We start from the raw sequence: 26,611 nt of genomic DNA, 5'->3' as shown, positions 1-26,611 counted from the left end.
CCTTGTGCTCTGGACATGGGGGAAAGGACTGACTGACTTTCCCAGGTAAGTTTTCCTTTGTCAGCTGTTTTCCAGTTGTTTTGGCAGGTATGTGGCATTGGTGGGGGATCAAAGGGCAGGAAGAAGGGAAAAGCAGGGGTATTTCTCCCCCTGTCTCTCTGCCTCTGATGCAGCTGTGGCAGTAGCTAGGGGGAGGAGTCTGTGGTTGTAGCTCTCATCCTGCAGTTCCTCCTTCTCTGGTCCCCGCTTCTACTAGATAGTATCTGCCACTGTTCTAACCCACGTGGACACCCTTTCCTCTCATTGAGAACATGTTCATTGTGGGTTGAACTGTGTCCCTAAAAAAATAATATGCTCAAGTCTTAACCTCTAGAGCCTTTGAATGTAATCTTGTGTGGAGACAGGGTCTTTGTAGATGCAATTAGTTAAGAGGAAGTCGTACAGGATAGGATGGGTCCTTATTCTATATGCCTTGTATCGTTGCAAGAAGAAAAGAGGACAGAGATCTGGAAAGGGATACACCATGTGAAGGTGGAGGCAGAAATTGAAGTGAGACGTCTGAAAGCCAAGGGACACCAACAGTAGCTTCTGTCATTTCTGCTTTCTGTCCAAGAACTTGAAGGATGTTCTTCAAAAGTGCATCTTTGTTCAAAGTTGTCTCATATTTTAAAATCTATTAGTTTGCTAGGGCTGCTAAAACAGAGTACTATAAACCGATGGGTGAAACAATAGAAATTTATTATCCCACAGTGCTGGAGGCAAGAGGTCTGAGATCAAGATGTCACTAGGATTGGTTCCATGCAAGTTTTTTTTTTTTTTTTAAGATTTTATTTATTTATTCATGAGAGACACACAAAGAGAGGCAGAGACAGAGGTAGAGGGAGAAGCAGGCTTCCTGTGGGGAGCTTGATGGGGACTCAATCCCAGGACTCCAGTATCATGACCTGAGCCAAAGGCAGATTTTCAACCACTGAGCCACCCAGGTGCTCTCCATGCAAGTTTTTATATTGTTAGCACATGCAAAGGAACCCATAAGCAATATATAGCATAGTTTTACATTTTAAGAAACTATTATAAATGGTTCATACTCTATGTGTTCTTCTATTAGGATTTATCGATGTGAAAACCTCTAGCCCTAATTCATGAACTGTGCTAGAACAAACACTCTTGGACTAGTCCCATTGTGCTTACAAATGGGTTTCTGTAGGGTGTATGTCTGTTTTCAAATTTTCTAAATTTTGCAAAATCTAAAATAGTTATCCTACTTTATTCCTCTATCAGCAGCAGCATAGGAAAGTTCATGCTCTACCTGTCCACTAGCATTTGGTCTTGGCAGAGATTAGATTTTTGGGTCAAATTTATTATGGTTTTAATTTGGCTTGTACTTCCTTGCTAATTCTGGAGGAGACTGAACATCTTTTTACATATTTACAGATCATTTAGGTGTACTCCTCTGTTTATCACAGGTTCATATCCTTTGTTCTTTAGACTTTCTAGATAATTATCCTTATTGGTTATGTGCATTGCAAATATCATTTTGTAGGCTGTGGCTTGTCTTTTTTAAAAGTTTTTTTTGTTGTTGTTATTGTTATTTATTTGACACAGAGAGACAGAGAGAGAGAGAGAGAAAGAGCAAGCTAGAGGCATGAGCAGAGAAAGGGCAGAGGCAGAGGGAGAAACAGACTTCCTGCTGAGCAGGGAGCCCAACATGGGGGTCCATCCCAAGACCCCGGGATCATGACCTGAGCTGAAGGCAGATGCTTAACTGCTTAACTGACTGATCCACCCAGGCTCCCCTTGGCTTGTCCTATCACTTGGTTTAACATAATTTTGTTGTTGTTGCTTTACAGAAATTTTAATTCTAATGTCATCAAATTAATCATTCTTTTGCTTTATGGCTTGCACTTTGTGTAACTTGTTTAAGAAACTTCTCTTTAGCCTGAATTACTCTATCCAACCCTTAAAGACTCCAAATTTCCCACCACTTTACTTGGGAACTAGTTCCTTAACACCTTCTAGAAAAATATTTGGGCTTCCAGGGGAAGGGGACTGTCTTATGCATGACTCTCTAATACTCTCTGCCTCTTCCATTGTCTAAAACTCCTGCTTTTTCCTCAGATCTCCCCTCAGAATCTTACCTCGTATCTCCCAAAGTGTGTTTTTCAAGATTTAGATCTGCAAAATAGCTCACTATAAAAGGGATCTGTGGTCAATTAGGTTTGGGGGAAACCCTCATAACTATATAATGAAGATAGAGCATGTTAAAGGCTCTGAAAAGTCCTGCAGCAGAGAAACTGACCATAGCAAGCCCGGTGTTTCTCATTTGACCACTGACTCTTCTTTTGGGTAATATCTATTATCATATTGTAGAACTAATATTTTCTTAAATAGATACTCCTTGGATTGTTGCAAGTCTTTATTTCAGGGGTTCTAAAAAAGTTGATTTTGCTGAGTTTTGCTTCTCCTTTCTGGAGGAGCAGATTTTCAAATTTCCACCATTTTGGAAGATTTGCCTCCTAGAAATAATATTTTAAGATAGACTAATGCTGAGGTCTCCTTTTCTGCAAAACCATCTATCAAAGCTGTATTTCTCACTCTTTTCTTCTTCAAATTCCTTTGCATACAGGGTATCTCTTGAATTGTGTAGGGATTCGTGCAGCTTCCTGGTGTCCATGCATACAACAGTAATTGTGAAAAGGACTATTACAATCACCTTATATCTCTCTGAATTGCTAGAAGATAAGAAGGAAAAAATATTGGCAGGGATGTAAAGAAAAAGGAACCCTCATGCACTGTTGGTAGGAATGGAAATAGGTGCAGCCACCCTAGGAAACAGTATGGAATCTTCTCAAAAGTTAAAAATAGAAATATCATACAAATTCAGTAATTCCACTACTGGGTATTTACCCAAAGAAAATGAAAACACTATTGCAAAAGGATACATGTACTCCTATATTTTTGCAGCATTCTTTACAATAGCCAAGATATGGAAGCAGCCCTAGAGTTCATTGATACATAAATGGGTAAAGAAGATGTGTGTATATATAATGAAACATTATTCACCCATAAAAAAGAATGAGATCTTGTCATTTGTGATAACATGGGTGGTCCTCAGGGGTATTACACTAAGTAAAGTAGGTCAGACAGAGAAAGACGAATACATGTGATTTCATTTCTATGTGGAATCAAAAAAAGTAAAACAAACAAGAAAAACAACAACAAAAAAAAGTAGAAACAGACCCATAAATATAGAAAACTAACTGATAGTTTCCAGGAGGGGACTGGGAAATGGGCAGAAGGGATGAGTGGGAGATACGGGCTTCCACTTATGGGATGAGCAAGCCACAGGGGTGAAAGATTTGGCACAGGGAATATAGTCAATGGTCTTGTAGTTGTGTTGCATGGTGACCGATGGTAGCAATATCTATAAACTTTTCAAATCGCCATGAAACTAATGTAATAGTTTATAACTATTACTTAACTTACTTAACTAATGTAAGTATGGTTGAGTCTCAACCATACTTCAATCTAACAAATCTGATAGTTGGAAAGTGGCAAAAACACAATAAGCATAGCATAAATTATTTAATGATGGTTAAAAAAGAAAAGGACTTACGTGCTTTTCCCTTTTCTAGTTATTTAGTAAAGTTTAACACTTTTTTTTTTTTCCCAGAAAGCCAGAAGCCAGATTACACATTGGTTGTACTTTCCACATGTTTGTTAATAGGTGAGTTATTGGACTTCAGGACATATTTTCCTATAGAAACAACATTCTACACGAGTTTGCCAAACTCTAATGTGCATACAAATCACCCAGGGTCGCAAGGGGGCTTGTTAAAATGCAGATTCTGGTTCAGTAGGTGTGAGGTGGGGCCTGCGGTTCTGCATTTCTGAGCAGAATGACCATGCTGATGGTCCACATATCATACTATGGGGAGCAGTGTTCTACGAGGACCTACCAGATGGAATGCTGTCTCTGTGGGAAATGCACTAGATTCTCATTTGGGGAAAATGTATTTCTGAAATATCAGATATGGGAATAATGCATGGTGAAAAGGCTCCAGAATTCCATCAGAACTACAGGTCATCCACGACACAGATTAAGGAAGCTCTTGCGGGCTGCTTTGTGAATCAACAACTAAATGATCTCCTTGTGTGCATGGTATGTACTCACTACTTTAGGACCTCAGACTATCTAGCATAGTGCTAGGAGGGGTTGGATGTAGGCTAGTTGTTTAATTTCTGGATTGGGATAACTAATGCTGGTTGGCTTATAATGTGTAGTAGGCCCTCCCCGGAGTTTAGGGTAAACTCTAACCCCTTGTTAGGGCCTGCCACACCCTATACATCTGACCCCTGCATGTCCCTTTGACTTGACCCTCTACCACACGGTCCTTTGTTCGTGGCACTTCATCTACTTGAACCTTCTTCCTGCTTCTCATTATCCTAAACTTGTCACCCTTAAAAAAATTCATAAGTTTATTTATTTATTTTAAAGCTTTTATTTATTTGTTTGAGAGAGAGAGAGAGAGAGAGAGAGTAAGAGAGCACAAACAGGGGCAGAGGCAGAGGCAGAGGCAGAGGGAGACGCAGCTTCCTCGTTGAGCAGGGAGCCTGATGTGGGGCTTGATCCCAGGACCCTGAGATCATAACCTGAGCCAAAGGCAGACACTTCACCTACTGAGCCACCCAGGTGCCTCCCACTCTCACCCCCAAACACAAAATTCAGAGGCTATTTGTCCTTGTTGTGTCATCTACCCCAAAAGAGAGTGTTTAGATGTTCATGCTTCTGGGTCCTGTTTGTCATTCGTGTATCAGCTCAGATGTCTTCTCTTCAGGGAAGCATTTTATGACCTCTTGCTCCACCACCGACCATCCTCTTTTATTCCTAGCATTACTACCAACTTAATGGATTATAGGTATTTATACATGTAGTGGAAGCTACAGGCTCTGACCAGATCACCTTGGCCCACTAGGGGGGCCACTCCCCAGCCGCTGCATGTTTTCACTACTAACGGCCCACAGTTGCACACTTCTCCCTAGAATTGCTCTTGGCCAACAGGAGCCACCCAGCCAGGGGATGCCTAAGAGGCTGGGATGGCACCCACTGACCCAGCAGGACAGCTTGCAACCAATGGCTGACTCCTTACTGAGTCTAAAAGCAACTCCTCAAGGTGAGTGAGCTTTTGGGTCATTCACACTTCAGAGCTCCCCTGGGATCAGGCTGAGGCTAGACTCAGCTTTGCCCTCTTCTGCCGTCCACACCTCCTAACACATCCTTTGTGAAACTCGCTTATTGAGTCTTTAATAAATCACAACAATCCTCACCTCAGACCCTGTGTCTAGAGAACTCTACTTAGTCAATGTGTTTCTTAACCTGTTCGCCATCTGTCTTCCCCACCAGAGTCTAAGGTCTAACCCTGTCCTCTCCATGGGAACAGAGACAACGTTTCATCCACAACAAATTTCACAGCACAATGCCTGTTACCTAGTAGATGCTCAATAAAGATGTGTCGAATAAATGGGTTTGTATAGTCCTCCTCTGAGTAGTGGCAGCTCGACATCAACATTAGAATTATAACCCACCCCTCAGCCTGAGCCCCCAAAAGCATAGACTCGTCTGCGTTATGAACAAGTGTGTACCCCTTGATGTGAAGGGCACGGCAAGTGTGCTCTTCTTATTTTTATCCTTATGAAATGCCAAACCATAAAAAGCTGGGGGTGGGGTGGGGATGTCAAATCCACCCCACAATACGCCTCCTTCAAGTATCTGATTACACAAAGTCCTCAAAGAATATGATTAATGTAACTAAGCCATATTCACACTCTGACATTCTTCCCAGCCAAACACATATTTTAGCCTCACCCAGTCCCTTTCAACAAATAAGCTGTTTTGAAAATGATTTCCAGGGCGATGTCTGTTGCCATAGGAATGACATTAAATGAAAAGGATAGAAAATATAGAGGGTGATAAACTGCATGCTTGGATGACACACTTGACTTGGAAGCCTGTGTTCAAATGAGGCATACATGCCAAGATTTTTATGAAAGACAAAATTAAAATGTATCGCTATCAAGCTGTAACTGACAAGGTATTGTGTGGCGGGCTGTTAACATACTGCTCCATATATTTATTGTTTGTCATTTTACTGGCCCTGACAAAGGTCTCTCAGTGCTGTAAATCACACCATTAAATCTGCCACGAGCAACAGAGGCTGCTGGAAAGAAGAGAAAGAAAGCGTGGTGTTGAATCTCAGTTTCTGATACATGCTGGGCGAGCTAGCGTGTCCTCCAAGGAGACTTCCCCTTTGGGCTGACACTTTTATAAGTGTCAGATTATTGGCTTTTGACCCCTGGAAAAGAGAAGAAAAAAAAAGTAACAAAAGCTTCTCCCACCCTGGTTCTGATTGCTCTTAATGTTGCTGTTCAGAAAGATGTCTAGAAATTGCACCCCACTTTGGCCCCATTTTATGCTGTTTTTGGGTGCAGGACCCCAGAGGCTCTGGGGTGCCCTGTGGATGGGGCCCTGCCTGAGCTGGCTTTTATTGTTCCCTTGGAGGTGTGCTTGGGTTACCATGAGACTTAACCTCTACACCAGTCGAGACTTGTCCGTTCTTGAACAAGTAGGGTGAGAGTAGGTATCGTGGTGGCCGCGTCCTGCAGCCTCAAGTGTCTGGACTACCTCTCTGTGTAGCTAGATATCAGCAGGCTTGACCCCTAAATCTCCTTCATCCCTTCTTTCCAGACGTTGGTGTCATGGAGACAGGGCCATAGCACCAGGCGGTCACAGTGCTATGGAGACTGGGAAGAGGAATATGGAAATATAAATTCAGATCTGAGTTGGGACCCTGGCTTCCCTCCGATGAGATGTGTGATTCTGGAAAGCGTTTAAACATCTGTGGACCATAGTTTTGTCATGTGTTGTGGAAAAGGAGGTATTGTTGGGTCTCAATTACTTCTGGGTTGCCTTCCAGGTTCAATCTTATTTTATTTACTTAATTATTTTTAAAGATTTGTTTATTTTAGAGAGAGAGAGAGAGAGAGTGTGTGTGTGTACATGAGGGAGTAAGGGGCAGAAGGAGAGAGAACCTCAAGCAGATGCTGAGCTGAGCGCAGCAGGGTCCATCTCACGGCTGGATCTCATGACCCTGAGATTAAGACCTGAGCCGAAACAAGAGTCCCACCGCTTAACAGACTGCCCTTTATCCAGCCAGGCTCCAGTTTTAAATAAAATTAAGGGACTGGCTGGGCCATTTTACCATCTTTGGAAAGGACTCTCCTCTATTATTCAGAACACGTCTCCATCAGAGGGGAGGCTGCATGAAGAACCATCAGGCAGTGTGCTATTCTCTCAGTAGGAAAGAAGAAAAAAAGAAAAGAAAAAACCCACCACTTTCAGAGTCTAAGCTTGGGAGTGGGGAGACAAGAATCCAAGCACTAGTTTGGAGTGGGGACAGTGTTTTCAGGATTCATTAAATGCGAGAGAGTTCCCTGCCAACGCTTCTCTGTAATGTCTGCATTTATTTTTATAACACAAATGGATGTTTTAGGCAACAGAGTTTAGAAGATCAGACAGCTTTTATCTGCACATTTATGTTCAGACTATCTTTTTCCCAAAACCTTCTAGGCTAAGAACCACCTCAATAATATTTAAAGGTCTTCTTGTCCGAAGCCTAAGAAGTGCGTTCTTTAATATTTTGAAGGCAGACAATTGTTATTTGGGTCAGATATTGTCATAACTCTGCACATGCATGCTTCAAAATCAGCAACTTATGTGTTGAGTTTGCAATAATCCTATAATTACAGATTGGAAGGAAAGTTAAAGTCCCCAATAATTGGGAAAAGTCTGATCAGTGAGCCACACCATTCTTTCATTGATTTGCTGTTGTAATCAAGCCCCATCCTCACCTTGGAACTGGCCTGGAGAAGCTCTTTTAAGACGCTCTTGTGTGGCTCAGCGGGGCTGCACTTTGGCTCAGGGCGTGATCCTGGAGACCCGGGATGGAGTCCCACGTCGGGCTCCCAGCATGGAGCCTATTTCTCCCTCTGCCTGTGTCTCTGCCTCTCTCTGTCTCTCTCTCTCTCTCTGTGTCTCTCATGAATAAATAAAGAAAATCTTAAAAAAAAAAAAAAAAAAAAGACGCTCTTGTGAGAAGGCAGGCAAAATTCCAAGTTTATGTTTAGAGTTGAGCCCTAGGCCTTGGTTCTGGTTCTGTAGCTACTGATGTGGGAAACAAGAAGGTCACGTAGGGGATCCCTGGGTGGCTCAGCGGTTTAGTGCCTGTCTTTGGCCCAGGGCCCGATCCTGGATCCATGGATCCTGGATCCATGGGATCGAGTCCCACATCGGGCTCCTGGCATGGAGCCTGCTTCTCCCTCCTCCTATGTCTCTGCCTCTCTTTCTCTCTCTATGTCTATCATAAATAAATAAAATCTTAAAAAAAAAAAAAAGAAGGACACGTAGATAAAATTAAATGTCCTTCTAACCTGCAGCCCTTGCTAATACTTGAGATAAGCAGATTACAACATTCCTCCAGCATCCTGAGTCTTCCTTAGCATATGAAAGTCCTTTTGGAACTTCCCTTATTTTTACTTCCCCCACCCCCAAGGTATATCGTCAGGTGTTCCTCACAATCCAGGGAGCAGCAGGCTGCAGTGGCAGTACCCATTCTGCCCCAGCCCCGTCTCCATACTGTAATAAATCCACCTATTTTGCACCCAAGACCTCCCAAGAATTCTTTCTTGGCCGTCGCCCCACCAACACACCAGCATTCCAAACAAGTTCATCAGCTACCACTGATTTGCCACTTTTCCAATGAAGTTAATCTGTGCTGCCTAAGAGACCAGGTTCTAGAATCTGCCAAAGTTGAAGTCACAGCTCTACCATCTATTTGCTGTGTGACTTTGGCCTTTATTTTTCTCTCTAAGCTTTATTTTTTTTTCATTTGCAAAATATGGTGGTTATGATTCGATGAGCTAAAGCACGCTAAAGCTGATTTATTGCATAATAAGGACCTAATGAATCTTAAGTATCATTAATTATTATTATTCACTGTGATTTTATAGAAGTCAAGCAATATCTCAAAAACTTTGATCCGTTCCACCTATGAAAACAAAGTAATGCTACATATGCTGTCATTACCGCAAGACTGGTATTAAATCAAATGTGATAATAGCTCTCAAAGCAATCTGAGCCTTATGAAGGATAGGTACAAATAAAGAAGTGATTGTTATTTTGATTTTTATCCTGTCTTGTGTTCCAGACCAGAAAATCTTCAAGTAAGATACAATGACAGCTTTAGTTATCACCAGATTACTCAAAAAAATTTTGACTGTCATTTAAGAATATTAAGAATAAAAAATAAACTGCATTGAATATCTACTGCTTTGGTCAATTAACAAAAATTTAAACCTACGGTCTTTTTGCTTGCTAATTGTGAGCAATTTTACATCAACAATTACATGAGATCTTGTATGTACAGCGTTGGAAGTGGTATCTGGGCATAGGTCCTTCAGTGGGAGAACACCCAGCTGCATGACATTTCCAATCCTTATGCAAATTACAACTATTAAGATCTTCCAAGGCTCAAAGAAGTCCCATCAAAGATGATTTAAATCTATTTCAAAATGTTGAAATATTTAAATGTATTTAGAATATATTATATAGAGAGAATATTCTATTTTATTTTCTATTTAGAAAATTCAAATTCATATTCAACGTAGAACTTTTAAAAAACCAGTAAGAGATGGACATTTCAATAGAAAAAAAAAGTGTGCAAAAGAATATATACAGTAAGCCAAAGGAAATACACATAACCTGTACCCACGGATAATCAAAGAAATAAAAACTAATATAAGGATGTGATGCTTTTCCCTTACCACTTGGGCAGAATATAGAGATGAGGTGATCCAGGGTCACTGAGGGTTGATGGGAGTAAGTGTCATGTGGTCTATTACTGGTAGACTTGCCTCTCAGTGGTGAAATTATAGATAATCTGTACTTTCTCATTTTCATATATTTCTGTTTTTTTTCTGAATACATTTGAAGGATGGATTCCTTTTATGATGAGAAAAAATAATAAAATGATTTTCATTCTCTGAAAGCACTCTAAAAAGTTATTTGAAAATACCATTAAATTGAACACTATTCACAAATTTGTTCGCTAGAGGTGTTTCTTGTTTTCATTTTTGTTTGCTACACCTTGTGTTGAGTTTTTAGTTGGGACAGAGATATTTGGATGAACATAGATTTATCACACTATCCCATGTCTCAGTGAGGGTGGTCTTTCAATGTCCTAAATATTTGTGTCCCCATACAGTTGCTTTGATGTTAATTTACTTAGAATTTCCTTGAGGCTAAAATTAAGTCCATGAACAGAATTAATTAAATGCCGAGAACAAATGGCCTTATTTACATTTTAAGAAAAAAAAATAGAATAAAATTTCTAAATATTCTTATGGGTTCAAGGCTGGATCACATACTGAATTTTAGGGGATATAAACCTGGCTAGAGAAAAAGTTTGAATACATCTTCAAGGCCTATCTGATTAGTGTTTTCTCCCCATTTAATGGCTTAATATTTATAATTCACATTTATTTTTCACTCATGTCAAGTCCAATTGATGTAGGTGTAGGAGGGATAATGGGGTGGAGGCTGCTCTGTGCAGTCATTCAGGGGCCCAGACTGATGGAGGCACACCATGTTCACTACCAAGCATCCAAGGGCATCCACAGCAGCTATGAAGACAGGGTGGAGGATCACTCAGGTGGTTCAATGAGCCAAGCCTGGAAATGGTGCACACCACTTCTGCTCACATTCCACCAATCTGTGGAGTACTTATCTCCTGGTCACCCCCATCTATTAAGAGAGGCTGGTGATGTCTTCTGGCCATGTGCGGAGGGGGAAGGGAATCGGTATGGCCAATTGTAAGCCACTCTACCACAATCTCTAATATCTTGTACCTTTCATGGAGTTATTATATTCAAGGCATCTGTGACATTCAGAGTATTCAAGCAAGTTTTCCTTCTCACTAGGGAGTCCTAGATTTTTTCTCCCATAGTTGTCAGTAATTTTCCACAGTCCTACTCCCTGAATGCCACTGGGTTGGTGTCACTGTTCACGGACATTCATTTTCCTGATGGATGCCCTAAATCTTTCTCTCAGTTGATACCTTTCTCATTTTGATACCTTCAACCTAAGTAGTACACTTCACAATAATAGCTACTCTTTGTAGCTACCGTTATTCTTTTTTTATTTTTATTACTATTTTTTTTGTGTGTGTAGCTATCTTTAGATGCTACTTGTAGATAGGACATATGCTAGTTTGCCAGGACATCAGGACAAAGCCATAGAATAAGTTGTGTTTGTTTGTTTGTTTGTTTTTTAAGTAGGTTCCACACCCAGTATGGAGCCCAATGCGGGGCTTGAACTCATGATTCTGAGATCAAGACCTGAGCTGAGATTGAGTCAGGTGTGTAACTGACTGATTCACCCAGGTGCCTCAATGAATAACTTTTTTTTTTTTTTTTTTTTTAAGATTTCTCTTTTTTGAGAGAGAAGGGGAGAGAGGAGGGGAGGGGTAGAGGGACACGACGACGAGGATCTCCAACAGACTTCCAACTGAGAGTAGACCCCCTCAATGGGGGGCTCCATCTCATGATCCTGAGATCATGACCTGTGTGGAAATCAAGAGTTGGATGCTTAACCAGCTGAGCCACCCAAGCACCCCTAGAAATAAGTTTTAATAACACTTTTGTGAATAAAGAATGAGGCACAGAGGTGACACACCAAAAGACAGAGACCCTACAATTAATAATGGGTTAAATAGTAAATGAACCTCAGACTTTCTGGTTGCAATATCCACTCCATAGCTGCCACTCAGCCTCCTTTCTTATTTCTATATTCTGCAAATGACCTGACAACAGTTCCTCCTCACTTCTGTTCAGCTAGCTTTCCCCCTGCCTCGAATGAAATATCTACCTCTAACTTTCAGTTGAAAAATCTCTGAAGGCAAAATGTCCTAGTGCCTCACCAGATTCACTATAGATCAAGTTTGCTAGTTTTGGCTTGTGCCCCACTCAGCCTGCCATGGGATCCAGTTCCACCAACCCTTGTGGTGTTCCCACTATAATAGTTCATATTGTTTATTGAGTTCTTCCCCTATGCCAGGCCCTCTGCTAACTGTTTTTCGAGAATTATCTGAATTGATCCTGAAAACCACTCTGCGGAGTGGCAGGGGAGGGTGGCCACTATGATCATTTGAGTTTTGCAAGTGGAAAACTTGAAGCACAGTGAAGTAGCCTGCCCCAAGGAGACCCAAGTCAGCTAATTTTAGAATTCAGGCTTTCCATCTTCAAAGATGTTGCTTCTCATGGCTTTGACAGTCCTTGGAGGGGAGGTGGGGCCAGGTGTGTGTGTGCAGGGTGATTAACATTAGGGTTGGAAGAATCATCCATAAGGAGTGAGACGTACCCACTGATGTTAGTGATTCTAAACCCAGTGTGGTTTCCGTCTCTTGTTCTACCCCCCAAATGCTTCAAATAAATCCCGATTAGGAGGGATTCAGCTCTAGCATCAAATACTCTCTTGTTTTCATATGCAATTGAATGCTCAAATGTGTTCAAAATTCTTTTTATGGAAAACTTTTCTGTATAGTATAATTTTCGATAGTTCTCAACGGAGCGGTGAAACTGGATCAGCACATCACCTGTGTTCATTTTCTTTTCCCAGGCAATTTTGAAAAGGGTGTAAAAGATCTTTTATTTATTTATTTTAATGTTAATCTTCAAAATTCTTCTGGGGTATATATAATCCTGAAGTCAGCTTAACTGCAACCAATACTGAGTTTTCATTTTTTTCCCCCGCAAGCAAACAAAAACAATCAGCAAAAAGATAATTTACCAGGATAAAACCCTCTCTGCTGATCTCTTTTATATGTAAAAATATTTTTGGATGTTCTGCTTTTAGCTATATGAAGTTTTGAGAGCTAAATTTTGAAGAGATCGAGGATCTCTATACAACAGAAGATCACGTGGATTGGGGTTTGAGTGTACCCTTCCATTTTTACTAATTTGTAATGTCATTTTAAATTTGTTGCATTTTTTAGACTATGTGCTTAAAGATGCACCCCCCACAGGGCCACACTAGAAAGTACATCTAAACATAAGAGCAAGACTAATTACTTCATTTCTTCAAAATAAAAGGAAACTGAAGCTGTCAAATGAGCACATTAATAATCCAAATTCCAATTTATCACATCTTAAGGGTGTCTTGAAAGCTTGAGTCACTTCTGGCATAAATATTACATCGAGATTTCTCATTAATTTAAAACCAGCCAATTGATATGAGGCAAAATTTCATGAGCTTTAATTTTTGTCTTCCTAGTGACTGAAAAAGCAAAATCTAATTAGGAGGTTGGTAACCACGCATCTCTATTACCCCGATCCTTTGCAGAGTTGGATTGAAAAACAAACAGAAGCTTCAAAAATACCTATTTCAAAATCATCAATGGCTTTTTTGGTTCAAGATTTAACTGGAATCTTGACCAAAATGTCAAGGTTCTTATGAGTTTACTTTTTCGTGTGCTTTTTAAAGCAAAATCAGTGAAAAGTGGACCATTGTTATAAAGTTACCCCAAAGGAAATGAAGACTGGGCAGGCATTTTTGCCAGAAAAATGTCTCATAGAAAAGTAGGTCATGCCAGTTTCAGCGCACATGCAACTCTTCCCTTTGCCCGCTGAGCTAAGGACAGATGTTCTCTTATGTTCTCTTGTCCACAGACAACTCCTCTCTCAGCTCCAAGTGAGACTGCTGTGTTGGCCAGGGTCATCCTCTGCCATCCAGGAACTTTGGTATCCAGCTCCTCAAGAAAACTAGAGGCTCCTGAGTGAACTACCTGTGATTTCAAGTTTCTTACCTGCTGGGAATTCTCTGGGACCTAATCATTCCTAGGTAGGTAAGGTTTTAATAAACGGACCAAAACATGGCAGCAGAGCAAGAAAGCCTGAAGGATCAAGATGTTCTTAAAAATAAAACTCTAAGTAAGTCACACCATTATTGTATGGTTGTTAACCCAAATGTGTGTTGGTGAGAAGGTTATACCCTAAGTACTATGCTTCTTTCAAGCTCTGGATGTTGCCAGAGGGTCTGTGTTAATCGTAGGCACATGCCAACCCGAGTCTCAATGGGGTGAGGCTTGCTCTGTAGAAGATCAAAAGGAGAATGGGAGGACAAAAGGCAAGATTGCCTAATGGTCTAGCCACTTGTTTCTTGGTGATGTATCCTGAGACTAGTCATTTCAAAAGATAGGAGGTGATCAGTGGACCTCCAGCTTGGAAGAAAGCCACCGAGGTTCTCAGTGAGAAGCTCAGCAGGCTGAATGTAGCTCCTTGGGGTCATGGGCTCGGAAGGGCTGATCCCACTGAAAGGGTTTCTGAAATCTTGAGCCCTTTGTTGTCTAATTGGCTGCATCAGTAACTTGCTGGTGGTGAGCTTTAAAGGTTACAGAGCAGGAATAGGTTGTGGCTTTACGGGAAGGCAGGTGTGAGGCCATTAAAATTTCACTGTATCCCAGTGCTTTTAATCCCACTGACCAATTACTTGGAATTTAACTTGGAATAAGTAACAGAAAATGTGGTTCCTACTGCGTCCTGGGCATGTTTTAAATACATATGCTAACGTATACTATAATTGATCATGAAGAATAGCTCATTTCTTCTCTTTCTCTCTCTCTCTTTTGAGCTGGTTTAAATTTGGGGGGTGATTATACTCAACATATTGAAAAATGCTTCTTTCAATAACTTTTTAGGCAAGGTTAGTAAGAATTCAAGATTGGATGGGGATTTATATCCAATGAGGCATTTTCGATCCTAAGGATTCGACGGGTCTTTAAATCAAAGATCTCATGTGATCATTTCACTTGAATTAATTGTGGTAAAATTATCTGGTTTCTCTTTCTACCTCTCTTTATCTTTGATGCTTATTTGAAAATATGTAAAATGGATGAAAACGCTCACGATAGAAATCCAATTTAACAATTATTCACTAGGTATCTACTACTTGTGTAGGATAGTTTGGGGAAGAAGAGTCACCCAAGGAGAACCGAGGAGTCTAAGACTTGCTCCCAGACCCTCAGCCAACTGTGCATTCACGTGAGAAACAAGATAAGGCGACTCACTTGGGAAATAAATTAGAAATAAGTATAAAACAGTATGTCATCTGTTACCAAGATGAACACAATCGATGTTCAGGGCTCTGAGAAGTCAGAGAGATGGGCAGGTTAGATGATTCTGGCAAGTGATTTAGGGGAGGAAAGCTTGGAAGCCTCTAAGGACAGGTTTGGGATAGAACACATGAGATGAACAGCAGCAAGATTTCCTGAAAGAGTAAATAACTTGTGAAACCCCTTTGAAATTCCTTTTTTGTCAGCAGAGGGAATAGGTTTCTTTTCAAAGCCAAGCTTGAGAACAAGAAAGGCACTGTGGCCTTTCATCATGGAAAGAAAGAAAGAAATGTACTTGGTTCATTTCTTTCACCAGCAGGGCTGTCTTGGGTTGTGAATCTTGGTAAAACTTAGGGTACTGAAATGTATGATTTGGAGACCCATGAGTCTACAGTAAAATAACTATTGAAAGGACGGAAAAGAGAAACCCAGAAAAACCAGAAGTCAGATGGGATTCCCACAAGGATATTTTGTTTGTTCCCTGTGTCCAAAGTGAAGTCCAAATGAAGAGTGGATACTGTGCTGGTAGAAATGAATGGGACTTAACTAAAGTCATACTGGGGGGGTAAATATATGACTCCTACAAAAAGGACTGGGTCTCTGTAATTAATGTACCTTTTCTCCTTCATGGAAAGGTCAATGAGAGAGAAAAGACAAGTAGAATATTGTGAGCCTTCCTGGCTTTGAAAAGGAGACCACAGAGCTTTGCTGGACTGTAAGAGCAGGCCTGGAAGTTGTGGTAAAGGGCACAACAAATTTTATGGGGGCCTTTCCTCTGAAAAATAAATATCTATCTACAAATACTGGGTTTGGGAATGAGAAGCTTCCGCTCTGCCATGAAGGAATATCCAAGGTTTCGGCTTCCCTGTAGCCCCTCCTTCTAGAGTTCCTGTTTTGCTTTTGCTCATTAAGGGGCAGCAGTGGGAGTGGATCATCAATCATTGGGTCTGAAGGCATAGATTTTGGATTTTTTAAACAGGGTGCTGAATTGAAGGGATTTATTGGATTTGGGGGTTTTGCTTGTTTGCTTGATGTGTTCATTGAATCTGGTATCAAAAGGACACGAGTGGAAGAGATCAAATATTTCTGAAGAAAATGACAAACAGGAATAGGAGTTACCCTGTCAGTGCTCCCTAAACTTTGGACCAAAATAACCCACAGCAAATTCAATTAAGATTTGAAATCCCCTACCAAGGAGAAGAAGAATGCTCGTTTGTCAAACAGCTGCGTAATAACTCCAACAAATTAGTCACAAATAAAGATCATTATTTAAACATCACTTAGCTAACTTCATATGGCTTACAAAATCTCTTTGAGTAATAGATAATTAATACTCCAGACATGCTCTAGGATTCAAGATGAGTTTAGAAGCTAACATTTTTTTTTTTTTTTTTTTTATGATAGGCACACAGTGAGAGAGAGAGAGAGGCAGAGACACAGGCAGAGGGAGAAGCAGGCTCCATGCACCGGGAGCCCAACGTGGGATTCGATCCTGGGTCTCCAGGATCGCGCCCTGGGCCAAAGGCAGGCGCCAAACCGCTGCGCCACCCAGGGATCCCAGAAGCTAACATTTTAACCAGAGCTTTGCGGCCTGGATTTTATTTCTACCCCAAATAAAGCTCCAAAATTAAAAAAGAAAAATACTATCCCAATACAACTTTGGAAGATTAAAAAAATTAAATTAAAAAATAGTACTTAATTAAAAAATTAGAGTTTCCATTTCTTGAGTGCTTGCTGTATACAAGGTGCCTCTTGAAGAACTGGACTCCAGCATTATATCATTTCCTACTGCCCCTGACGACTACGCTGGCTGAACTTGAGAGCATTATGCTAAGTGAAATAAACCAGACAAAGACATATATTGTATATTGTCACTCAGATTTGGAATCTAAGAAAAAAAAGTAAAAATCATAGAAAGAGTAGAAAAGTGGTTGCCCAGGGTTGGGAAGGTGGGGGGAAATAGGGAGAGGTCAGGAAAAGAGCATAAACTTCCAGTTATAAGATGAATAGATCTGAAGATCTACTGTATATAAAATGGTTATTATAGTTGATAACACTAAATTTTTTTTTCAATTAAAAAATTCCCAAAAAACATGCATCGAGGGTCTCTTATGGGCCAGCAATAAGCTAAGTAGTGGGAATGTAACTGTGAATGAGACGTAGTCCTTGACTTTGAGTGGCTTGCAATCCTAAGTTTTCAGATGTCACTTGGTCCTGTGCCCCGTACATCTCTAGAGTTGGCACCTTTTGTGTTCTAATTTACTGTGTGCACCATATAATTCTTTTTTTAAAGATCTACTTATTTATTTTAGAAAGAGAGGAAGGGGGCTGGGTGGAGAGAGAGGGAGAGGGGGTGGAGAGAGCCCTAAGCAAGGCTCTACACTCAGCTCGACTTAGGGCTCAATCGTATGACCCTGAGAACATGACCTGAGCAGAAACCAAGAGTCAGATGCTTAACCGACTGAACCACAGAGGCACCCATATGCTCCATATAATTCTAAATAAAATTAAAATAGGAATGCCTGGATGGCTCAGTGGTTGAGCATCTGCCTTCAGCTCAGGGTGTGATCCTGAGATCCTGGGATGGAGTCCCACATCGGGCTCCCTGCAGGGAGCCTGCTTCTCCCTCTGCCTGTGTCTCTACCTCCTCTCTCTGTGTCTCTCATGAATAAATAAATAAAATCTTAAAAAATAAATAAATAAAATAAAAATAAAGTAGCCTTTATATGAAAGCTGGAGAGACCTGTGCATCTATGAATTTTATGGAATTTTATAGGATTTTAGGGGAATCATTGATTCAAGATGACTTGTAGCACCTGCCACAATTTAATATTGGAACTGGCCAATGTAGAAGTTTGCTCAGCCATTCACTGGCTGTATGACCTTGGCCAAGTCATGCTACTATTCCAGGCTTTACTATTATCATCTGCAAACTGGGAATGTGGACAGGACTTGGTAATAAACATCAATTCCCTAACCCAATGCTTGGCATGTATTAACTATTTTTACCATTTGAGAGGGGGAAGGACTTTTTCTGACTTTTTTTAGCAAAATGAAATTTCAAAAATTTCGCTGTTGTTTTGTTTTTATTTTTTGACAACATAAGCAAGATATGACTCGTTGTGGAAAATCCAAAAAGCACAGACTGGTAGAAAGAATAATATGGTGAAATATTTCCTCTTGATATTTTTCTACATGCATGTGTTTTCCATATAAATGAACTATGTTACCTATTCAATTTCATTTCCTAGATTTTTCATAAATAAATTTTAAGTATATGTGTAGTCAGGCACATAAATCTTTCACATTGCCAATGATGTGCTGGTAAACCAGCTACCTCAAGAAAAAAATTCTCTTTGCACCATTTGTGAAAATCAGTACAGACATAATACATCGATTGTGAATTACTCTATTCAGAATGATGTGAGGTCTTAATTTCAGTTTTTTTTCCCCCCTGGTAGCTAATGTATGATTATAGTGCCCTGCATGGAAAAATCCTTTTTAATTTTTTATATGCCTTTGATATGGGTTGCTGCTTTTGGGCGTATATTGCATGTTTATATTTATTAGGATCTGTTTATAGACTTTCTATTCTATTTTTTTCCATATCTCCACCTGTTCCTCTGCTAATCCCAGACTGTCTAAATTATTTTGGCCTTATGATCTATTGAGTTCCTTGAGAACAGTAACTATGTGTTTCTGTCAATACATCCTCTGGCCTAAGAAAGATGCCTTATATGCAGTAGGTTCTCCAAAATACGTGTTCTTGCTGATGTATTTTACTTCCTGGCAAGATAAATCCTTCAGGGAAATCCTGGTATTCTTAGGTACATGCCAAGTATTTACTGGACCTGCATATTTAGTAACAAATCTCTAGAAGTTTGTCCTTAAAAGAAGTCTTTGGACATTTATACCAGTTACCTATTGCTCTGTTAACAAGACACTCTAAAATTTAGAGGCTTAAGATGAACATTTATTGATTCCCATGGGGTTGCTTGGATGGCTCCTAAGCCTGTTGGCCTGAACTCACTCATGAGGCTGGATGAAGCCAGAGTATCAGTGTGGGGCTGGGCTCCATCAGGAAAGCTATGATGGTTGGCCTCTCTCTCTCCATGTGGTTTGTTATCTTCAGTGTCTCACATGGTGGCCCCAACATTTCAAGAGGGCAATACCTATACCTAATTATTAGGCTTTTCCTTGCAGTGTGTTTGCTGAGCAAGTCGCATGACTAAGTCCCATGTTCAGATGAGGGGAGGCTACATGAGGATGTGGGTACTGGGAGATGTGATTCATTGACACATTCATTCAGGGGGAGCATTAGCATATCAATCTATAACGACGTTTAAATGTTTCTTTCTCCTTTTCTGATCCAATCTGGCCACATGATTGGCCTCCATGTAAATGGAATTAAGCATCCAATGAGCTGATTATAAATGTTATTTTTTAGGTCAATCATACTTATTATATTCTTGGCATACGTGATTTTACGTACATGTGTTATTTATACACCAGTTCCAAAAGGACTAGAGGCGGCTTGCAATGAAAAGCAGATATACAATTAAGCATTAGAAATACTCCAAAGCCTTGAAGGCTAACTTTGTTGTTTTAATTGAATATTAAATTTAACATCGAGCTTCCTAGGAATCAAGGCAAAAAGGGAGAAACACGATAGGTCATGTGCTCTTCATTCCTTACTAAGAGGAAGCACACTGTTTTTAGAAGTGATCATCTTTCTCTTGTCTGTAAATCTGTAGAGTGTTACAGAGACTGTATATCCCACAGCTCACTACTGAGAGTGGAGAAGCACTCTCCGTACATCCTGTGACAAAAACCAAAGGCATGGTATGATCGTTGGCGCACCAATGTAGCACAGGGAGGAACTTCGAAGACCTCCAGTGGTCACTGCAATCTTAGACCAGAGGGACACCGTTGGAGATACGCAGGGCCACTCACTGTTCATCAAACCCACCACAGAGCTCTGGTCCTTCTTGTCTTCTCACTCTAGATCATTCCTGCACACATTTGCACAGTTTCCCACTCCCTGGCACCTTTCAGGTCTCTATATTTGAGCCCCCTCATTAGAATCTTTCCCTCCCTGATCATCAAAATCAGTCTCTTCCCATCCCCCTCTCTGCTAATGTCACTCTCTAGGCACCCATCCTGCTTTATTTTCGCTCACGGCTCTTGTCATCACCCAGCAATGACACATGCAGCTGTGCACGGTACTTTTGAAGACAGTCCAACACATTGCCCCCCGGTTGACTTTTCTCTGGATGGAGTCTTCACATCCATTTTGTTGGATCCCCAGCTGATGGCTTTTGTGAAGGCACAAGATGCGCGAAACTTAAAATAAGGTAAAAGCATGTCCACATCTCCTCTGCACAGAGGAGCCACAGCCTTTGTGACCGGGTCGGCTTCAAGCACAGGTGCAAATAGTGAAGTAGGTGAGGGAGGAGCTGGGTTTCAACAGGACACGGATCCAGTCCCCGCTCAGCCACCTACTACTAGCTGTGTGACTTTTGGTAACTGTGGGCTTCCATTTTTGCAGGGGTGACATGGGGCCAATGATGGTGCCCACTGGCCACGTGGTTTCAGTCGGTGACAATCACATAAAAAGCAAGCTTAACTCAAGGACTGGCACACATTATGAATTTTCCCTTTCTGGTCACATATATACGAAAGAGACAGAAGTTGACAGAAGAGAGATCTAGCTCTTTTTTTTTTTTTTTTCTTTTTCTGAAGGCAATTTGTTGGACTACCGCAGGGATGTTTATTTTCTTAAGTAGGGGTCACGAGACACGAAGACCACTAATGAATGAGATCGGTGGCTGGGGGAGCTGAGGGGTTTCCCTGCTTCTTCCAAGTCTCTTCTCAGACTAAAAAAGAAAAAAAAAAGAAAAAAAAAAGGTCCCCTGTAAATTTTATGACTGCAGTGTCAAAAGTCTTCTATCCAAATTGCAGTAAATATTCTAATGAAGTCTGGAAAGAAAGCCATTTGTAATGGCTCGGGGCAGAGTATTAAGATAGCCTGTTTCTAGTTAGTCAGTCATTAGAGAGATCTAACATGCATGGGGAATGATTTCCTGTTCTAAGTGCTTTAAAACCAAGTTTTAGGAAACCCCGTTTCCTGCCGGCTCATTTGGAGACAACAATGTGCCAACTGGTCAGACTTTTCAGATGGCCAAACGGTTGCCTCCTCAGCTGCAATTTTGTTCAGCGACATCAGTGTCTACCAGGGAGCATGGGCTTCGCATCTCAGGAGTCCTGGCCGGGAGTTGACAGGTCCACAGCGCAAGGACATCTGGACCAAGGCACCACTGGGGGCTCTCCATTGCCTCTGTTTTAAGAGCTTTGGAATTGAGTGATTCACAGTATGAATCAAAAACAGGAGGAGAATCTCCCAGCCCGGAGCCTGGATAGAACAGTCTAGGATCAGATAGATGGGGCTAAGAGGACAATGGGAGATAAACTGGGGAGGGACAGGGCAGCTGAAGGGAGAGGGCATTCTTTGGGCTACCTGATGTGTTGTGCATTAAAATGGGATTTTCCAAAACAAGGAAGTCCCAGAGACTTCAATTAGGATGTAGATGAAAGTATTTGCTAATCAAATCCATTTGCCTCTTTTCGTGTGTGAGATGAGGGTCAATACTGTATGGAGAAGCAGGAAATTGATGGATCCAGGAAGACCACATGTTTCCTCACCTCCAGGAGACACCTTCTTTAACAACTGCCCACATCAAAAAGGGAGATCCTTAGTCCTTAATCCGTCATTGCTGCTTCACCCAGGAGAGGACTAAAAACACACCCACCTCTCCGTACCCTGCCGTTCTCTAAGGGGGCACAGCCACATGGAAGTCCTGTACACGCACTTTCTTAACTGATTATCAGGATAATGCAGCGAGAAAGTACTTTTATTAGCCACTATGGTAAATCATATTTTGGGGCCCAATTCTTTATCCCTCGTTTCTTCGACACTCTTGCCGTAGCCTCATTCTGGGCAGAATTTATCCCTCGATTTTGGGCTTGGCTGTGTCCTTGTTTAGGCCAATGATATACAATAAGAAATGTCAGTGTCAGTCCTGAGCCCAGGTCTTCAGAGGCCACACATGTTTCCTCCTGCCCTCTGGCATTTCTGTCATCACTGCAGGAAGAGCCAGCTGGGTCTGCTGGCCCCAGAAAGATGACAGACACATGCAAGGAGCAGAGCCACCCCTATAAACCCACTGAGTGCAATGAGAGGCAGCAGCCCCCAGAGCCAATCCTTGGACACATTAGAATAGATTGCGGCTCTCTTAAGCCCCTGGGTTTTGGGGCAGTTTGTTATAGCACAATAGCTAACTGATACATCTCCATTTTACAAATAAGGGAAATACAACTCAGAGATCATGGTAGTGATTTTTCCCAAAGCACAGAACTTATAGCTGGTTCAGTGAAGATTTCAACCTAGAGACATTTAATTCTTTTTTTTTTTTTAATTTATCTATTTATTTGAGGAGGGGTGGGAGGGACAGAGAGAGAGGATCTCAAGTAGACTCACTGCTGAGTGTGGACCCATGAGATCTTGACCTGAGCTGAAATCACAAGTCAGATGCTCAACTGACTGAGCTGCCCACATGCCCCTAGAGACGTTTAATTCTTCACCAGCATGCTGAACTGCCTTTCCCACGGACCCTCCTATTGATGGACTAGCAATTTCTAGGAGGTTTCTCAGGGTTTGATTATTCTTTGCTTTTAAGGCAAACTCCATTGTCACCTTTTTGGTTGGAACAACTAAAGGTAGAGTTGATTTGACAGCCAGAGTCTTCAGCTCATAGGTAGGAGGAATAGGCAGGCAGAGAAGAGACCCATGAAGTAGCCATCTCTCTGCTATTTTCAGACCTAATTGAAGATCTTTGTCTCTGCTCCCCTTATCATCTTATTTCTGCCCAGTTTTAGCCTGGATCACTGCTTTCCACCTAAGTTGATATCTAGTGATGAGTACTTTCATTTTATTTATTTTTATTTATTTATTTTTTTTGAGTACTTTCATTTTAACAAGGAAAACACGCTTTTAAAAAAACTCTTCATAATCCAAAGTAAATGGCAAAATTCAGATCTGCTGCTGGGACAAAAGGTTTGGTCTGCCTAGGACACCTTAAGCCAAAATCCATAGGTAGCCACTTTTTAGGCAGATCCTGGTGGGAAGGTGACTTGAAGACAGCATTGCAGATTGGAAGAGCTTTGGCCAAGGGTTGAGACCTACACTTGAGGCCCATTTGTGCAGCTAACTTACCACATGAACCTGAGAGGCTCCACTCTCCCTTTCTGAACTTTAATTTCCCCCAAATGTCAGTGCAATGCATTTGGCCCTATTCAGCTTTCTTGTGAGGTGATTCTCATGGCGAGGTGCAATGCATTTGGCCCTATTCAGCTTTCTTGTGAGGTGATTCTCTGTCGCTAACCACAAGGCCCCAGAAGATCCAGGCAGTGCCATAAATACTGAGCTTGAGTCAAGTTTCCCCGTCTCAGAACATCAGATCTGAACCTGTTATTTTCCTGATGTGCTCTGAACAACCCAAGATTTCATGTCACTGGGTAGAGCATAGATATAATTTGGAAAAGAGGAGGTTTATAAGAAGTACAATAACAGTCCTCATTATTTATTTTTTAAAATCTTATTTAAATAAAGATTGTGCATTTAAAGTTGCATTTGATTGAACAACTGTCCTTTTTTTTTAATTTTCCCTGACAAAAGCTATGAATTATTAATTTCTGTCATTGTATTCACTGAACAAATGTAATTGCAAGTAAATGTCTGAAGTTAATGAAAAAATTAAGAAAAAAAGATTTCTTTATAAGAATTAATGAAACATTTCCACAAACCTCTTTGAAATCGTGATTATGAAGCCTTGCAACATTTCTTTGGAGCTGCATACCCAGAGCAAAGGGGTTTGAGCTCTACTCTTTCTTTGGCATGAAGGATGAAAACATTTTATTAGGACTGTACCAGCTGTGGAAATTACCACGCACAAGGATTCTAACCTTTACCCTCTTGAATATTTCAATTCTCTTTAAACTGTTTTTTCATTTGCTCTGAGCCACTGATGGGAGGTCATAGCGTGTTTTCATCATGTTACCATTCTGGCTGCTGTCATAACCATTAAAATTTCTATATTAACATAATGCCACAAGAAGTTATGCTTTTATTTTGTAAAGAATAATAATAAAAATAGACAAGGGCACACAGGGATTGGGTCTCTGCATTGGGCTGGTGTTTAGGCTCAAAATAGAGAAGTGAAATAATTTTATGTCCCATTCCTCAAATATCCTGTGAATAAGACTTTACCAACACTTAGATGAAACCAGAACTAGTCTTCTGATTCTATCTAGCCTCTAGCTCTCTTGAGGCCCTCATCCTGACCTCACCCCAACTCTCCCTCCAAGTACCATTAACAGCCAATTTAACACTGGAGTATTATTACTTATTTTTGTGACTTGGAGTACAAGCAAGTCCCTGTCCTGCTCAGAGCCCCATTTATTTATTTATTTTTATATATTATTTTTATATATTATTTTATTTAAATTCAATTTGCTAGCATATACTTTAACACCCAGTGCTTATCTCATATCACGTGCCCTCCTTAATGCCCATCACTCAGTTACCCGATTCCCTCACCCTCTTCCCCTTCTGCAACCCTTTGTTTCTCAGAGTTAGGAGTCTCTCATGGTTTGTCTTTCTCTCTAATTTTTTACCCCTCAGTTTCTCCCCTTTCCTTATGGTTCCTTTCACTATTTCTTATATTCCACATATGAGTGAAATCATATGATAATTGTCTTTCTCTAATTAACTTATTTCACTGAGCAAAGTACCCTCCAGTTCTATCCATGTCAATGTAAATTCATCCTTTCTGATGACTGAGTATATTCCCCATATCTTCAGAGCCCCATTTAAAATAGGGATAACAACACTTGCCCTGCCTCCTTCATAGGACTAGCATGAGGGCTGAGTGAAATTTAGCATATTGTCAACCATAAATACAAATGGAAGAAAATAGCTTTTATTGTTATTTCAAGTCCTTTTGTCTCTGAGGAAATCCCAACAGCCAGGCAACAGTACTGTGCTGTGGCTTCTGAATCAAAATAGAGGTTAGAAAGCAGTTGTCTACATTTCCTAGCATCCTTTGCAACTAAGTGGAGCTACATGACCGAATCTGCCTCACACTCCATTAAACCTCTCACGTAGTTCTCTTGACTTCTCTCTCTCACTCCATCTTTCCCATTTCCCAGGTGAATGCTGAGTATCCAGTGGAGCTCTCCAAGTTTCTGAAGACGGGAAAGTCACTAAGATGGAAACATATTGAATACTTGAGTCACCATGGAGAAGGTCACCCTCTGAACACCCAATAGGACTACAATATAACCAACAAATAAACTTTTACCATGTTAAGCCACTGACATTCGGGGCTGTTTGCTGTATCAACTAGCATGACTTACTCTTACTCATCCAGCAGACTGAGTAGACCCTATGGGGAAGCTTGAATGTCAATCTACAGACAACAAAGTTAACATTGAGTCATTTTTGCTGGGACCGTTTCAAAACAATTTTTCTGGGTTAATTGGCCACCAACTTATATGATATGAAGAGGAGTTTATGTTTGGAAAGCTCAGTCCCTGTGGGGTAACTGCTGGAATGGAGTAGAGCCAACAGAAATTTCTCGATAGGAAATCACCAGGGCTCCACATCCTTGGTTATCCTCTGAAGCCAACTCAACCATTTTGCCACCAAGAGAAGCATGGGAGTGGGGAGGGCCTGTGTGTGGTTTATGATTCTGAGGTTTGTAATGCAGAATCTTTTCTCTTCTCTCTAGTATTGCCAGAGCAACATCAATGACCAAATAGGGACAAAAAAGAACCATATTTTGAGTGCGTGCACTCTCTCTCTCTTTCTCTCTCTCCCTGCCTCTTCTCATGCACTCACCACCCTGATCTGAAGCATTTCTAAACATAAAAAAAGAGATCAAGCGAAAAGGCATATTCCTATAATTTACCCCAATGTGCACATTTCAATCTATGGATAACAGAGGCTCCAAATTACCCCCAGACCAACACACTCTCTTTATTTAAGGAATCCTCTTAGCTCTTTTCCTGAAGTCTCCATAAATCTGCCTGATATATAGATGTCAGGCATTTTCTGGCAGTTGAAACATGAAACATGACATCAGCTGGGGATTAAGTTACAACTCATAAAGACCATGTTTATTTGCTGGTTCTGTTTAAAAATGTTTTCCAACTATCATTTTACTCAAATGGCCTCCTATTTTATGGGAAATAAAGTTAGAACTAATGAGCTCAGATAGACATGCAGGCTGTGGCCATCTTCATTGTAACCAAATATTTAAATTATTTAGAGC

General features: G+C 40.9%; 1 long non-coding RNA gene across 1 annotated transcript; it reads left to right on the top strand.

Annotated features, from left to right (window-relative positions):
- Positions 1–26,218, top strand: LOC111094682. Its single transcript, XR_005355052.1, has 4 exons — positions 1–45; positions 3,674–3,727; positions 13,780–13,951; positions 25,488–26,218. It is a non-coding gene; the product is annotated as an uncharacterized LOC111094682 (long non-coding RNA).
- Positions 26,219–26,611: the final 393 nt, after the last annotated feature.

This window comes from Canis lupus, chromosome 2 (genome assembly GCF_011100685.1).
Source record: "Canis lupus familiaris isolate Mischka breed German Shepherd chromosome 2, alternate assembly UU_Cfam_GSD_1.0, whole genome shotgun sequence".
NCBI lineage: Eukaryota > Metazoa > Chordata > Mammalia > Carnivora > Canidae > Canis > Canis lupus.
This window is presented reverse-complemented; position numbering and strand designations above follow the sequence as displayed.